The 16818-nt window shown below is 30.4% G+C and overlaps 1 protein-coding gene and 1 long non-coding RNA gene across 3 annotated transcripts in view; both read left to right on the forward strand.

Annotated features, from left to right (window-relative positions):
• LOC126837486 (uncharacterized) overlaps positions 1–16818 on the forward strand; it is a 162886-nt gene that overhangs the window by 22284 nt on the left and 123784 nt on the right. The gene's annotated exons all lie outside the window — the stretch shown is intronic.
• LOC126837538 (uncharacterized) overlaps positions 3341–16818 on the forward strand; it is a 41796-nt gene continuing 28318 nt past the window's right edge. The window contains exons 1-5 of one of the 2 annotated variants that reach the window (XR_007685533.1): positions 3341–3350; positions 3447–3494; positions 4009–4062; positions 4452–4481; positions 4559–4594. This is a non-coding gene — a long non-coding RNA (uncharacterized LOC126837538). Of the gene's footprint in view, positions 3351–3446; positions 3495–4008; positions 4063–4451; positions 4482–4558; positions 4595–16818 lie in introns of those variants that run through there. The other variant, XR_007685532.1, reaches the window with a different exon arrangement.

Consider the following 16818-nt stretch of genomic DNA (forward strand, 5'->3'; position numbering starts at 1 on the left):
TTGCAGTTTTTTAAGTAAGTAATACAACCAAAATGTCAAATATGGTAAAACTGTAAACTTTTAATATGTTTTAATAAATTTTAATTATTTTTCCGTATAAGACCTTCGATAACATTTAATCAACTATTCCAAGTAATACTATCAGACTTCAAAAGCTGTAAGTACGCTTTCAAACAGAAATAGATGAATTTTAAACACATTTATCTAATAATAATACACAAAATTATAATTTATTCTTGTTATATTAAACATATAAATCCAAATTTCTTTAAATTTTTTTATTTTAAATCAGTTTTAAAACTAAATACCATTTTTTTAAAAAATCAATTCTGCAGGGAGTGCAGAATTATTTAAATTTGGATTTAAGGATACCTGAGAATAGGGACATGCCTGATAAACATTTTATTAAAATTTTGTCTTAATTCGATAGTTTTCCGCTATTTTATAGAAAGCTAACGTCAAAAGTTGAAAAACTAATAATTTTTTTTTTAGATTTTTATCGATTCTGTGCGTGATTTAGTAGACTTTTTCTACTATTGAACCAATCACATATAATTTCGAGTATCTTATAAAAATCGGGCCATAGAATAACATATTATCGTGTTTACAGTTAAAAAAACACACACCCTAGGAATACTAGCTCGGCATCGGTGCTAAAAAACTGTTTTTTAAATAAATCAACAACATTGCGCTGCAATATATGTTTTTATTTTACTGCATTGCCGAAATATGGCTAAACAAAATGTACTTAGAAGTTGAATATAGTTGTAATTTTAAATAAAAAAAACCATTTTTTCGTAGTTGCTTAGTTTATGATAAATTGTTTGAATAGATATAATAATTGTCATTTAAATACAAACATAATATGTATCTATATTTTAAATTTGTGTCCATGATGCAAAATTTTTGATTTTATATTTTTAAAATTTATTTCAAAGTTCAAGCTTTATTTTTACCTCATATTTTTTTAATTTATTAAAATATAAGTATAAATTTTGAAAAATAATAATATCAGAACAAATTACCTTTGGTTTGCATTTTTTCGAATAAATTTAGACTAAAATTAAATATATAAGCACAAGCCAATGTTCATATTCTGTGGTATCAATTATATGATAACACTAGTTAAAATTAGAATTAAAAAATAAATAATTACCATTATCAAAGTTATTAGAGTATCAAATAAAAGCCAGATCGTTAGATTTTTTATACTTTTGACCCAATCACATATAATTTCGAGTATCTAATGAAAATCAGGCCATAGAAAAACATAGTATCGTGTTTGCAGGTACAAAAAAAAACACACCATAGGAATACTAGTTTGGCGTCGGTGCTAAAAAACTGTTTTGTAAATAAACTAACAAAGATGCGCTGCAAAAAAAGTTTTTATTTTACTGTATTGCCAATATATGGATAAACAAAATGTACTTAGAACGTAGTTGTAATTTTAAAAAATTTACCATTTTTCGTAGTTTCTTGTTGCTTTGTTTATGGTAAAAGTTTTCATCCATACCGGGTAATCCATCTTATGTGAGATACATGTTATGTAGTTATTTATTTAAAACCATATTAAATTATTATAACAATTCTCTATGTGTTGAAAACTATAGTAGAATATATAAGCACCTAAAAATATAGGAAACATTTTTCATCCAAGTCTGCAATCACGAAAGAGTATCTTCATATCTCGTTGAAGTACCAAATATAATTTTATTAAAAATATAAGTACAAATTTTGAAAAATAATAATATCAGAACAAATTATCGACTGGTTTGCATTTTTTCGAATAAATGTAGACTAAAAGTAAATATATAAGCACAAGCCAATGTTGATATTCTGTGGTATCAATTATATATTAACACAAGTTAAAATTAGTATATAAAAAAAAAAAAATGATTACCATTATCAAAATTGTTAGTGTATCAAATAAAAGCCGGTTCGTTAGATTTTTGTACTTTTGACCCAATCACATATAATTTCGAGTATCTAATGAAAATCGGGCCATAGTCACACATGGTATCGTGTTTGCAGATACAAAAAAAAAACACACACCATAAGAATACTAGCTCGGCATCGATGTTAAAAACAGATTTGTAAATAAACTAACAACGTTGCGCTGCAAAATAATGTTTTTATTTTACTGTATTGCCGAAATATAGACAAACATAATGTTTTTGAAATTTAAATGAGCATTTATGATGAAACATTTTTTTAAAATTGTATCTTTAAAATACACCTCAAGTTTAAGCTATTTTTCATCTTGTACTTTTATTAATTTAAAATATAAATTTTCTAAGAACGTTTCATCCAAATATATTATTCTTTTTCGATTATATCATAAAAATGTTTGCTATAAAAGCATGGATTGAGAGTAACAAGCATTTTGCTTAGTCATGTTTTGCAATGGGAAATTTAGTGCAAAACGTATTCTTAAAAGATAACTATAAAAAAAAAACCATACATCTAAAATAATTTTAAAACCAAAACGAGAATGTTAATAATTGGCCTTAATCGGCAAAACATTCATTTGGTTTTTTTGAATCTATTTTACTATTTATTAAAGTTTGTTCGTTGTGAAAACAACACATAATTTAAAAAATTTAACATCCCCGCCACCATTGCCAGCCACATCCCAATCCCCATCCCCACCCTCATTAGAAGGATATATAAGGCTATAGAAGGATATATGTGTAACAACTGTGAATAAGTGTGTAAGTCGATTTCAGTGATTTTACAGGGAACCGATTTTAAACTTTGACCAGCTGCCATAAATCGCTACTTAATCAATAACTCACATCTCTCTTAAGGTTTACTTGTTGGTCCAACGAGGTAGACATTTATCCGAGGTGTGCTAAACGTCTCACCTAACCACTACGTTTTTTTCGTTATGATAACCGGAGTCGATTGTAAATGGTGTCGATTTTTCCGTGTATATGCTAAGACAAAAAAATGTCAATATCCCACTCAAGTAATTGAAATTAACTCAAATAATCCTAAAAGACATGAATTAGATAAATAACAAAAAACTATTTTTCGGTTAGGTTAAGTTATCTCTAGTCAAAAATCATAAAAAATGTATAAAACAAATTTTAAAACCAAAACTTTCTCATCACGACTACTACGGAAGACCCGAGCCTTATATCAATTGCTTTAAATTTATTAATTTTTCTAGATAAAAATGAAAATTTCCTATGTTTTAATATCACTAATCTGCGTAAATGTTTTGGCAGATATAAGTATAAGTAAGTATTTTATTTATACTTAAGCACACAACGTAGATTAAAATCTAAAAAAAAATAATATTTAACTATTCTTTACAGTGGAATATATAGAGATGGTTGAAATTTCAAGTGAGTTATATTTTATAATCATATAGACTAACTTTGAGAGTTTTTAAATTTCACTAATTTTACACATACCTATTTTTTTTAAAACATTTACTACAGACATACAAATCAAGAAAGCTTCTGACTATAAAGATGATCATATAAAAAGTAAGATAACAATCAATGTACTAATATATAATTGTATTACAATGATTGCCTAGGTGTCAAATTACTTGTAAATAAAATATAAATTTATTTTTATATTTAAGAGGATGCCGCCCATGCAATTTTTTGTTATAATAATACGAGTTTGGCTTTCATGATACAGCGCCTCCAAAAATTGTCGTAAAAAAAAGTTATCTTTATCACCTGAAAGTTATGAAACTTAACATTGTCTTTAATTTAAGATTTTGTAAAAAATTGCCAGCACAAAACTTTTTAATACATGGGCGGAGTGGCATCTTCAAAATGTGGTAGTTTTATATTTTTGATTGGATCTGTGCACTGTCGCATAGGGGCACGAGCCTTTACTAAAAGTTACTATAATTTACTAAGAGCACACTTGACTCTAAAAATTGATTATTTACTTAACAGGGGTAATTTTTTCTAATGATTTTTTTTTATTAATTTTAATTTTATTTGGAACTTTTCTAAAGGTCGAACTTGTATTTGATTGTTTTAGATGGATTGGAGCATGTACTTACAGTCATGATAGATAAAGATTACTATGGAACGCGTAATAATAATTATGTGATATTAAAATTCTTGTTTAAAGAAGAAATGTACCTATAGAAATGTGTACAGTTAACAACAAAAATATATCTTTGACCCTTTCACTGCCATTGTGCTTTACACACTGCTACATGTCACAACTATCGCCATACTGAAAAAGGTTTCGTAATTAATTGATTGATTGTAGAATAGTAGCACGTCTAGGACAGTGAAAGGGTTAAGGCTAATGTTCAGTGATAATAGTCTTATTCTATATAACTTAATATTATAGAGCTAGCCATTTTATTTCGAATTTCTAACACACATATTATTTTTTCTTAGCTTTTCTACCCTAGATTATGATAGAATAGAGTATTAAATTCATTACAACAATTTTTTTATTGCTTTTTTCAGAATATTTAAATCAAATGTTCATTGTACCGGGTAATACTTTTTTTAACATATTTTCACACAGTCGCTTGATAATCAAAAAGTATATACATTTTTCGCTTTAATTTCAGAACATGCAGATACTAAAACCTATGACTCTCTAGAACGTAATCAATTAACACTTTAATATAATACAAATAATTATATATTGTAAAATATTGGTTTTATTTTCAAATTTAGATTCCATAATGACAGAAAAATATAAAATGCAACAGGATATTTTTAACATAATAGGTGATTATAAAATTATCAGTTTTTTAATAAACAACTTTCTAAGGCCAATAAGCCCCTTAAAACGTAAATGTAAACAAAAACTACAAAAATATTAGATTGTTACATATCTTAGGTTTTTCAAACACATCTTTAACGATTTCGAAGTGTACTGAATATAATTAGGTTCATCAAGGAATAATAGGTCACAAGAAATTTTGTAAAAGAGAGAATTAATACACATAACAAATTTGATTATTATTAAATTCATTGTGAAGAAAGTATTATTTCAAACGTTACTACTTGCTAGAGATTAATTTTATGATAATAAAACATTTTGCATTGACTTATTAGTCAAAGTAATTTTATTTTTCGAATGACTGTTATAAATTAATATAACAACTGGGTTTACGTAGCTGTATTATATTCTTGTTTCAGGTATCCGTGCTGATAAACCCAAAAGTAATTACAAAGTTATTCAACAGTTAATATTAATACTATGTTTAGCATTAATTAATTGAAACTGTTATGGATAAATAAACAAACCGAGTTTAAATAACTAAATTATTTTTAAAATTATTTTTACAGGTATTCCGGCGGCTAATGATGAAAAACAAAGTATTTACAAAGTTATTCATTAGTAGTATAAAGAACTTATGATTTGATTGAACGATCAAATTTTCTTTCCACATTATTTTTTTACACATTATTGACAATTATGTAAATTTTAAAAGCACATAATTTATTGTTTGGTCAAAGTTATCTCCTTTTTTAGTAACTGTTATGGATCAATGTAATAAAAGGGTTTAAAACGGTATTTTTTTAAAATGTATGTTACAGAAATTCCTATGCCTGCTGATACAACTAAAAGTAATTACAAAGTTAATTACAAAAAATTTAGTAAAGTTTAGTTGGGGAGACTTACTGTTATAATAATTTTAACAACTATTATATTTAGAGTAATTTTTGGAACAGCGTTTATCAATTTTTAACATTTTGCCACAAAATACCATTTTTAACGTAATAGATTGTTGACGTTTTATGTTAGCAAATACTTATGACTCGACAGACAAAATACGATACTAGTTCTTGTTGTTTGATATACTACCAAGAGCTGGTTGAATCATAGTACTCATAGCACTAATAACGCTTCATTTATCATTGTACTCTACGCTAATAATTGACATTGGAAACCCCTCACATTTTACCTTTCCGATAGGAAAGAATGCACTAAAGCGAACAGAGCGGTTTCTGAACCTTCTACTATCTCCTCAAGCGTCTATCAATAGGACCACCTTAGTCCTCTTTATTTTGTTAGCTCATTAGAGGGACTTTTGCAAAAACAAGAAGTTCTTTTTTTTTTGCAGACGACATGATATATATTTTCATTAGTATTGCTTTTTCCGCGGATTATTGAAACCTACAAGCTGAAGTTATTTGATTTCTTGACTGGGCTCATCTCCTTGGTTATTATGAAAATTTTTAGGAGCTATAATTCTCTTCTACGTGGTTTATGTGCTTCGTAGTACATACCTTCGCTATATTTTGTGTATAAATGCTGTAGCTATCAGGACCTTAAGAGCCATCGGCTTAATGCTAATACTATAATTTGAACTATACTGTATAGTTTTTTGTTCATTGTTTAAGATATTATTGTTTGACTGATTATTGCACTTCTATATTATACTTTGTATGCGATATTTTTGTACATTTGTGAAAAAAATGCGTATTAGTGATTTAAATATCAAAATAAAACATAAATACGATTATATTATTAAATACTGTATTATAAACCAGTTTATATATAAATTTGTGCAGGTGATGGAATTTCGAAATGTACCACATTTAATAATGCGAGAAAAATTGTTACGAGCAAACTTTGTTGTAAATATAAACATACAATTTTAAAGTATTACTTTTTACATAATCAATTTATTTGTACTATATTGATAATTTGTGAGTTTTTTTTAGAGATAATTAAATTTTTTTGTGTAACAGTAATACACGTATATTTTAATTTATTTCTTGAGCGGAGGGGGCCTTATCGACTTAAAATCAACACTATATTTGGCATTGATTAATTGAAACTGAGATGAATAAATACAATAGACCGGGTTTAGTTAACTAAAAAATGTTTTAATATTTGTTTTACAGGTACTCCTGCGCATGCTGATGAAAACAAAAGCATTTACAAAGATGATAGTAAATATATAGTATTGCTTGTTTGAAAGATACAATTTGCTTATCAATTTCTTTTGTTCACACAATAATAACTAAAAAGTTAAATTTTAGTTGGGGAGCCTTAATAACCTTTTACCACTATTATATTTCGGGTATTATTTTGAACGGCGTGTATCAATTTTTAAGAATACACTTATGCTCAAGAAGCGGTTTCTGATCCTTGTATTACGACATCAACATTTTTTTAGTATTGTATCAGTGGATGGTTGCCTACTACATATTGAACTTAGTTTTTTTCTGTATTTGGCTCATCTCAACGGTCTGACACTGTATGTTGAAAAATGTCATATTTTGTCATTTTCCTGGAACCGTATTCCGCTACTGCACGACTTCTTTCTTCATGGTATTCAACTCCATCGAGTTTTTTCTATTAATGATCTTAACACCTTATGTACGCCTTCTCTATATTTTAGAGATCACTTAAACGCGGTAGCTAAAAAGGCTTTAAAAGACATAGGTTTTGTGTTAATATTATATTTTGCATTCATTAATTGGCCAAATGATTCTCATTTTTAGAGTTACTGCTATGGATACATACAACATCACGGTTTGACTAACTATATAATTTATTTGTTACAGAAAATGATGTTACAGGTAGTACTATGCATGATGACGAATACAAGAGAATTTACTATGCTACTAGTTAGTATTAATCAGAACTTATGACTTATTTGAAATAGTAATTTTTGCAACCTTACCAAACATAGAACCAGATAAAAATTGAACGAATACATAATACATTTACAGCATACGCGCCTTTTTGCTAAAATCTTATCTCTATTTTATTTGTTCACCCCTTCTAGGCTCCATCAATTTTAGGCTTCATCCTGTTATTCCAGTTATCAAATTTTTGTTCGTTCCTTTCCTCTGATTGTACTAATAAGGGCATTAAATTTTAAAAATAAAACAAATAATTACGAAACTATTAATCTTTTCAAACCAGTTTTTCATATAAATATTTATGCAGGTACCGAAACTAATAATTACCATAATTGTTTGCGTTCCTTCCCACTCTGTTTTTACTTATTAGGGTGTTAAATTAAAAAAATCAAAATACATACGAATATATTATTAAAAATTATATTTTCAAACCAGCTTTTTATACACTTATGCAGATACTGAAACTTCAAAATTGACCGAACTTGGAAAGGCGAGAAGAGGTCTTACTGGAAATGCTATTATAAATGTGCTTACCAAAAAATTAGGTGATTATAAATAAAAAGATTTAATATTATTTATTTTTTTGATAACATTTATTTTTACAGCATGATTTTAAACTCATTTTAAATAACTATTAATACAAAAAAAAAAGCATATATTTTTTTTTAATACTGAGATTTTTTACAATTATACATGTTTTATATAATTGTATTACCTATTTCATTTACGTTTAATAATTTTGTCAAATTAATTAACATCAATTGCACAAATAAAAAAAATAGTGGCTAATAATTGTTAATTTTGGCAATTTTTAGCAACTGTATTCTGTTTTTTTAGCTGATATTATCTCGGTTGACAAGAAGTATTCTGTTTACACATTTAATGTACAATTTTTCAGCTTTCTAAAGAAAATTCTTAAATTTTGGGCAACAAAAAAAACATATTTATAAATTATAAACTCATTTTTATTGAGAGTAAATAATAAACAAAAAAAAATTATAATTTTTTTCAGAAAGCTGAGATTTTTACTATTATACATACTAAATATGTTTGTATAACTTGTTTTATTTACGTTTAGTAATTGTGTCTTGCACTGAAAGGAATATAGTGGCTTATAAGTTAAATTTGGTTATTTTTAACAACTGCTTTTTGATTTTTTAGCTGAAATCAACAAGGAGAAACTAGACAAGGAGAAATCTGCTAATAGGATTTGTACTTTGATAACAATGTGGGTTAGTCTTAAAACTTCTTCAAACACGTCTTATTTTTTAAAGTCATATGATGATGAATGTATGGTAGTACTAAAAGGGGGTGTTGTAAAATACAAACCATCTAGATTTTTTGGCGTATATATGCAAGTAAATGCCTCTAAACAAAAAAAACTAAATGTACAACTACGCGAGGATATCAGTACTCCGCTTGAGTTAAGTATCGAATAATACTAGATATCAATCGTTTATTTATTTTAAAATTATATTTAAATAAATAAATAAAGTTTGCATATTGAACTAAATTAGTTTATTTGAGATATGCTTATTTATTGTTATTATTATGTAGTTTCATTATCATTAGTATTCCCATTATTATCATTATAATTATTAGCCGATTGTCATATGTAAAATAAAATAAATAAATGATAAAATAAACGCGTTTGTTCACGATTTTAAACACATTTGTTGCGAATTATTATTGATATTATGGCGATCAACCTTATCGTGTCTACCCTAATACAACAAAATATTTTTAAGCACATAATTGTCATTAGGTACAATGTTTTTGTTGATATTTGTATATTGACATATGTATTTTTAGCTTCGATGCAAAGCGAGAAGGTATTGGTTTTACTTTGATGTGTTTTTTTTTATCTGTATACACTGTAACTTTTTTAATACTGAACCAATTCCTGCGTGTAGCAACTCTATAAATCGCAAATTTCATCTAGTTGGTACTTTGGGGGGGGGGATAAAAGTTGAAAAAGTTAAATTCTTCACAGACGAAAGTTGAAAAAACAAAAAAAAAACCGTACGAGTTTTTTAGTTAGAACTTTTACTGGCTATAATTTCGAGAAAAAGAGTCGGATCGAGTTGAAATGTATAAGAAATAATTATTTGGTATGCCAGCACACGTCAATTGTGTCAAACTTAAACTATACCCATTTCCCACCCCCCTAAGGGGGGTACAATTTTTTTTGTTTTTCCGGATTTTTAGCGGTAATTTTGAAACTTTTGGGTTTAAAATTTGCCAGTAGTTGGAACTCATATGTACCCATAACATATTAAACGGGAAAAAAATTCGGCACTACAGTTTTTTTTCAATTGCCGGGAAACTGTGTTTTCGCAGATTTCGTATATTTTAACAAAAACACCTAAAATCTTTAAAAAAAATTGATCAAATCATTAAAACAATTTTATTTATATCCATGCAGAATGATACTATTAGGTTTTGTGCTCAAGTACCACTTTTGACTTAATGTTTACACAAAGTTCATTTTTTTTTTTTTTTTAACTAAAAACCCGGTGTACCAGATGTGAGAAACTAACAGACACTAAAAACTATCAGTTGGTAACGTCTATCCGTGTTAGATTAGGTTAGGGCCCAATGATCGGTATCATAATATTGTGTTTATTACATGATATCACAGGCGACAAAAATCGTGTAACTGCTTATAGTAGACACTCGATTTATTGGGGAAAAAACCTGTCCGTGTACTTATTAAGACACTTAATGATTCTGATACGACAAAACCACTGTCGTTATCTCGTTATTTTATAGCCTGCGTTATATAACCTTACCGAAGGTCAACTATGAGTATATAAGGTCCATCTACCTGCAAATAATGAAGAGGACTGTTGTTAGTAGAGTATAATGGTTCGTTGAAAATACATTAAAGTCCTCACTTTCACTTCCCCTCTACCTCTCCCGGTCTATATCTAGTCCTCCGTAGTCCTCACTATCACTCGTCTCCTCCCCCGGTCCTATAGCTAGTCCTCAGTGGTTCCCCCAGCCGCTATTGGTCTCGTGAAAAAGTAAAAGTAATCGAAACTCTATGTCGAGTGAAAGTTTTACTGGTCTCACACGATGGTTTTGCTTTTAACCAGCCTGTACATTTATAGTTTTTACTAAAAAATATAAATAAAAACGCAGATATTTTTGTAAAAAAACTTTTATTTTAGAGCATATATTTAAAACATAAGATTCTAATGAATAATACAATAATACAAATTATTAAGTTAAAATCTTCTAAAAAAATTAATAAATATAAGTAATACAAGCATTTATAATTTACGTACATCCCCCGTAAACGGATTATAATTAGCAATTTGATCATGTAAGATAAGACAATATGCTGATGTTTTTTCTGGAATGGCAGACGTTGTTTCAAATTCAATACGGATATCAACGTTTGATAATTTAATATTATCATCTTGTCTGCTCATATCGATCACCACAACAGGAGTCTTATTCATAAAGTCATGTTTGCTCATTAGTGGAGATGACCAATCTCTTTCATAGTAAGATTTTTGAAAACTACAATATGCATTGTATAGTAAAGCAACCTTACTATTTGTGAAATCTGCTTGAAAATCTTCATATGGGTACGCTTCAGTATTGAGGTATACTTTAAGATTTTTCAGATTACAGTGATCGAACATAGATAACGATTTACTATAGCTGTTCTTACGATCAGTCTGGAACCCGATAATAGCATATCGTGGACGTTCAATGTTTGAACAGCTACGGACGCTCCACGAATGTGAGGTGTTAGTCGGTAAAACAGGATATTCACATAGTTGCCAATTGCGGTAAGCCAGAGATAATGGCTTTTGGCTATCTACTACTTTTAAAAGTTTCAGTTTTTCCTCATCCGATACTTTAACCAATGGCATTTTCCATACAATTTTGGTAATTTCCAATTTAGAACCTTCATGTTTTTTCAACTGTTCTTCATTACCACCTCCATGTGCTACTAAACTGTCGAAATCAATAGATGCTCGGTTTAAGATCAGTTGTTGTGATGTGTTTATTAAGATTTTTTTATAGTCTTCGCAGAAGCCGAATAAATGTTTCAGTGGGATACATCCAGAAAAAAATCCTTTTTCTACAAACTCATCACAATTATCCCCCGTTATATCCCATGCAGCATTGAAGAGAGCATTTTTATCAGATTATGTATATGAACATAACCCCTTTAGTGTAGATGTTATTCCAGGGTTTCGAACTGATTGAATTTCTGTGTTGTTTATCTCATAACGACATTCTGAAAACAGATGCGCCAGACCGTTGTTGATGAATCGTATCTCACCTAAAGACCCTGATCCTTTGGTTATTTTCCCTTCAATGTTCAAAAAAGAATGAGAAGGGAGGGTATACGATCCAGACTCGGAAATAGAAAAGCGAATTTCATCATTTCTTGACAATGCCGTTGTTGAGAATGGTAAAAACGAATGATATTCTATTTGAGTAATTTTCGACTCATCTACATAACGTTCCGTTACATCCAAAAACAAGTTGTCCATTATTATTATTATTATTGTATAAGTAGAAGTATTATTATTTTTATAGTTATTCAAATAGCCTTTAATGAACGAAGAAAGTCCAAACTACTTTTTGAGAGACTATCTGATTTTCTTTTTAGCACAGAAGTCGACTTTTTTTTCCTTGATTTTTTATTCTTTTTTTTAGTTTTATTTTTTCCTGCGAACGGTTTTTTAGTTATCGTAGTGGTACTTCTGCTGCTGCTAGCGGTGTTGGTTGGTTCACTAAGACTTTTCGAACGACTGCCGATAATTTTCCTATACGCAGCACTATTTATATCAACAAACTTGAGCCCCATGATTTACGGACGTTTACGGATATGTAATCGTATTGTGATAGGTTCTTGACGAAGATTTATCAAATTACCGTCTTGATCTCTCAGATCGATTCGCAAATGACTTAATGAATACGTGTTGAGTGGATAGTATACTGGATATTTAGGTACTTGAATTAGTTTATATCCACTCGGTACATCTGGGTAAAATTCATAAATTGAATGCGTGGGGTGACCATCTGTAAATGACCCTAAAATATGTGAGCAACTTATATTTATAGAATTTATTTTCATGATTTGCACTACATTATCAGACACGTGCCACTTATTGGCAAGGTATTTATTTTTTTTATCAAAACCCAATATACTCGATATACTATCATCCATACTCAAATCGATTTCTAAACTACATTTCATTTCGCACTTTAACGTGTTGCTGTTTCCAACGAGACTGAAGCTAACCTGGACATCTGAAAATAGGTTCCTAATTGCGGCTTCCAAATTTGTCAATTCATACGCGCCCGTAGGTATTTGTCGCACGATTAAACCATTAGGACTGTATATACCGAATTTGTTACATCCTTCATCTATGTTGGGCAATGAATTATATGTATGTAAACTCAGGAGACATATTTCAGATCCGTGTTCCAGCTCTAAAGCTGGGAAAAAATCACATTCCAACACCGATGAGTTACCGTTTAAAGTTATTGTACTTGGTTTTGTCACAGCACTCATCACGCTTTCCATAAAAACTTTAAACAAAGCTGTCCGCAAATTGAAGTATTAAATTTTTGATATTTATCGTAATTATATTTTACATTATATCCGTTGAAATATTTTTGTAGCTCATTAGGTGGAGGTAAATTTCCGAAACTGTCAAAATATTTTACTTGTGATCCGTTTTTCTTATAACCAACCCAGTGTGTACCATTAGAGTGCGATGAGCCAAGGTTGACTATGGCAGATTCTTTAAGTTTACAACGAACAGGCATGCGATTTTTACTGAACACACCACGAAAGTGAGGTATTTTCAACAATTTTGCATACTTTATTAGTTCATAGTCATACAATGGACGACTTCTGGGCAGTTCTGCTATTAGTTTTTTGACTTTTTACATCGAGTTTTCTTATTTTTTAATTTTCTCCGAGTAGTGATTTTTCTAGATTTCGGGTAGAGTCCTTTTTCTATTTTATACCTTCCACCTTTGTACGGATGTAAATAAAGACCCTTACCTATATGAACAGGTGAGTTTCTACTCGTTTTAAAGTCATTAATAGTCTTGACCACATTAGCAGCCCCTCCAGCCAAAGCTCCTAAAGCTGAAAGTCCAGCAAACAGAGGTACAAGCGGTATAATACCTCCAGATTGTTTAGGTATCGGTAATATTCTAGGCGTTTTGTTCTTTAACGACCCCAATTTACTTTTAGATTTTCTCTTCGACACCACCTTTTTTGCTGCAGCCAAAGCTGTTTTTACCAACTGCATTAGGTTTTTCTTTCCACTACAGTCAGTGTTCATATTTTGAATCGACTTTTTGGCTGCGCTTACTACTCCACCTAGTCCACAACCCATCCCCATTTTTCGTTTACCACGCATAGCTGTCACCGTTGTCCAAGCAGCTAACTTTTCTTTAAGCCCCGTATCTTTCGACTTGAAAATCGCCCACGCCTTTTCCTGTAATATTCTGTCGGCCTCGTGACGATCACTGAACACGTCACTTTTATCGTAAGCAATATCGTGTTCTCTACAAGCGTTATCCAATCGATTGATACCCCGTTGACCGGCGGCCAGCCTTTGACGTAGACGAGTCCCGGGTCCACAAAACTGATAACCAGGATAATGCAACTCTACCGGTAATCTATTTATAATAGAGTTTAAAAGACCCGAACCTTTGTTGCTCTTTAGCTTTCGAGACGAAGACATCATATGTTCATTTCTTTCAATCGACAGTCATATTTATACCATGCGATTTGTTGAACAAGATCATAAACTCCCTATTGTCAATGCAGATACAATAGACGTCAATAGTGTGGTATCAAAACACGGTCCTCTTCTATCAAACACTATTCGCGCCCTAATAGCTGGGCCATCGTCCTGTGGTAAAACCCAATTGATCTTTACACTGTTGACTGCAGACAATGGATTAAAATTCGAAAACGTATACATTTATTCCAAGACTTTGGGTCAGGAAAAATATAAATTACTCGAGCAAATTATTCGTCAAGTCGATGGTGTAAACTTGTACACGTTTTATGAAAATGAAACAATAATGGTTCCGGAGAAAGCAAAGGAAAATAGTATTTTTATTTTTGATGACGTAATTTCTCAAAACCAACATATTATCCGTGAATACTTCTCACGTGGGAGACACAATAAAATAGATGTTTTCTATTTAGGTCAAAGTTATTCGAAAATTCCAAAGCTTTTAATTCGTGACAATTCAAATCTAATTGTACTTTTCAAGCAGGATGAATTAAATTTAAAACATGCTTACGACGACCACTGTAGTTCAGATATGACTTTTTCCGAGTTTAAAGACTTTTGTAGAGCATGTTGGAATCGAGATAAATATGGATTTGCAGTGATATGTAAGGATTTTATTAGAGATCAAGGAAGATATCGAAGCAAATTTGATACATTTGCTTTAATATAAAAGACCATGCTCGCAATTTATAGTTATCATTTGCACTGCAGTTACCATGACGGAAAAAAACAAAAATTTGTTATCAGCGTTAACGCAGGCCAAGGAAAGTATTAAGAGAAAGTATATAGCTCTGAAACAAGGTGAAGCAGATACAGAATCGTTAGTTACACAGAGTTTTAAACCAATTATTGATCCACTGACGAAAATAGCAAATAAAAACACGAACAATGGTGGTGATGACTACCAAAGTTTTGAAAATCGCGATCAGGTGTTTGATGACCCTGTATTTCAGTCACAACAAGCATCGAAAGAAGTATCAACCGCCATAACGTCGAAAAAAACGGATCATACTGTGAGCGTTGGTATGATATTAGATAACTGGTTAATTTCACCACAAAGAGATAAAATATATGGACCCAAACCGGTTGATAATAAAGGTAAAATAAATTTCGGTCATTCTGAAATGGAATTCGATAGAAATTCATTACAAATTTCACTTGATGGTAGACCATATCCCATGACCGTGGGAATACTACAATTATTGTTTTCTAAAAACCCAAATAAGTATACAAAAATCGATACGAGAAATTATAAAAAAATGCTAGAACAATCATCAGCTCACTTAACTGTAGATGGTAGTCGGCTTAAAAGAACCGGTTCCAAGTATAATAAGATCATTTCAAAGATATTCCCCTCAGGCAGTGGTCTTTCCATGTCGCTGAATAATAAGAAAACAAATTACGTATATTGGAATCAGCCTGAAGAATTAATTACCAGATTACGTTTATTACATGCAGCGAGAACTGCAGGCAACTCAGGGGTCAATAATGAAATAGTTTCTATTTATGAAGAACTTTATGAGCAGGGTATTATAAAAACGATTCCACACGATGATACCGATAACTACTACTAAAGAAAGTATTGCTTCAGAACTGCATCGACCAGCTCGTAAAAATTTCACTAGGCGGAGAGTTATTTTGAAGGGGAAAGGTGATCTTTTGCAAGCCGATATTGTTGAAATGACCAGTCATTCAGTGAAAAATCGGAAATTCAAATATATTCTTACCGTCATTGACTGTTTTACGAAAAAAGCTTGGTGTTTTCCTCTGAAGACAAAAACTGGAGTCGAAGTCACTGCAGCCATGGAGAAAGTACTCATCCCCCACCCAACAACTCACCTTATGACTGATTCCGGGAAAGAGTTCTATAATAAGCATTTCATGGCTTTGATGAAAAAATACAATGTTAACTTATACTCGACATATTCCGCTCTCAAAGCTAGTATAATTGAGAGATTTAATCGCACAATTAAATCAAAAATGTACAAACAATTTACAGCTCAAGGTTCATATGAATGGGTTTCTATCTTGGATAGCCTCGTAGATACGTATAATAATACAAAACATAGCACTATTAGAATGACACCGAATCAGGCCGAGGCTAACCCGTCTTCGGTTGTAATACATGGTCGTAAGATACCTGAGCAGAAATTTCGCTTTAAAGTTGGCGACAGAGTAAGAATTTCTATGTACAAAACCATCTTTACTAAGGGTTATCTTCCTAGCTGGAGTAGTGAAATTTTCAAAGTAGTAAAAGCTAATCCTACATCTCCTCCTACTTACTACATAGAAGACTATACCGGTAAACCCATAGCAGGTAGTTTCTACAATGAAGAATTAAGCAAAACTCTATATCCTGATGACTATCTGGTGGAAAAGGTCTTACAAAAAAAAGGATCAAAAGTTCTAGTAAAATGGTTAGGATT

Source organism: Adelges cooleyi, unplaced genomic scaffold (assembly GCF_023614345.1).
Source record: "Adelges cooleyi isolate 19-005CV unplaced genomic scaffold, UGA_ACOO_1.1 ACOO_flye_CR_arks_rails_tigmint_CR_PRNA_25, whole genome shotgun sequence".
Lineage (NCBI taxonomy): Eukaryota > Metazoa > Arthropoda > Insecta > Hemiptera > Adelgidae > Adelges > Adelges cooleyi.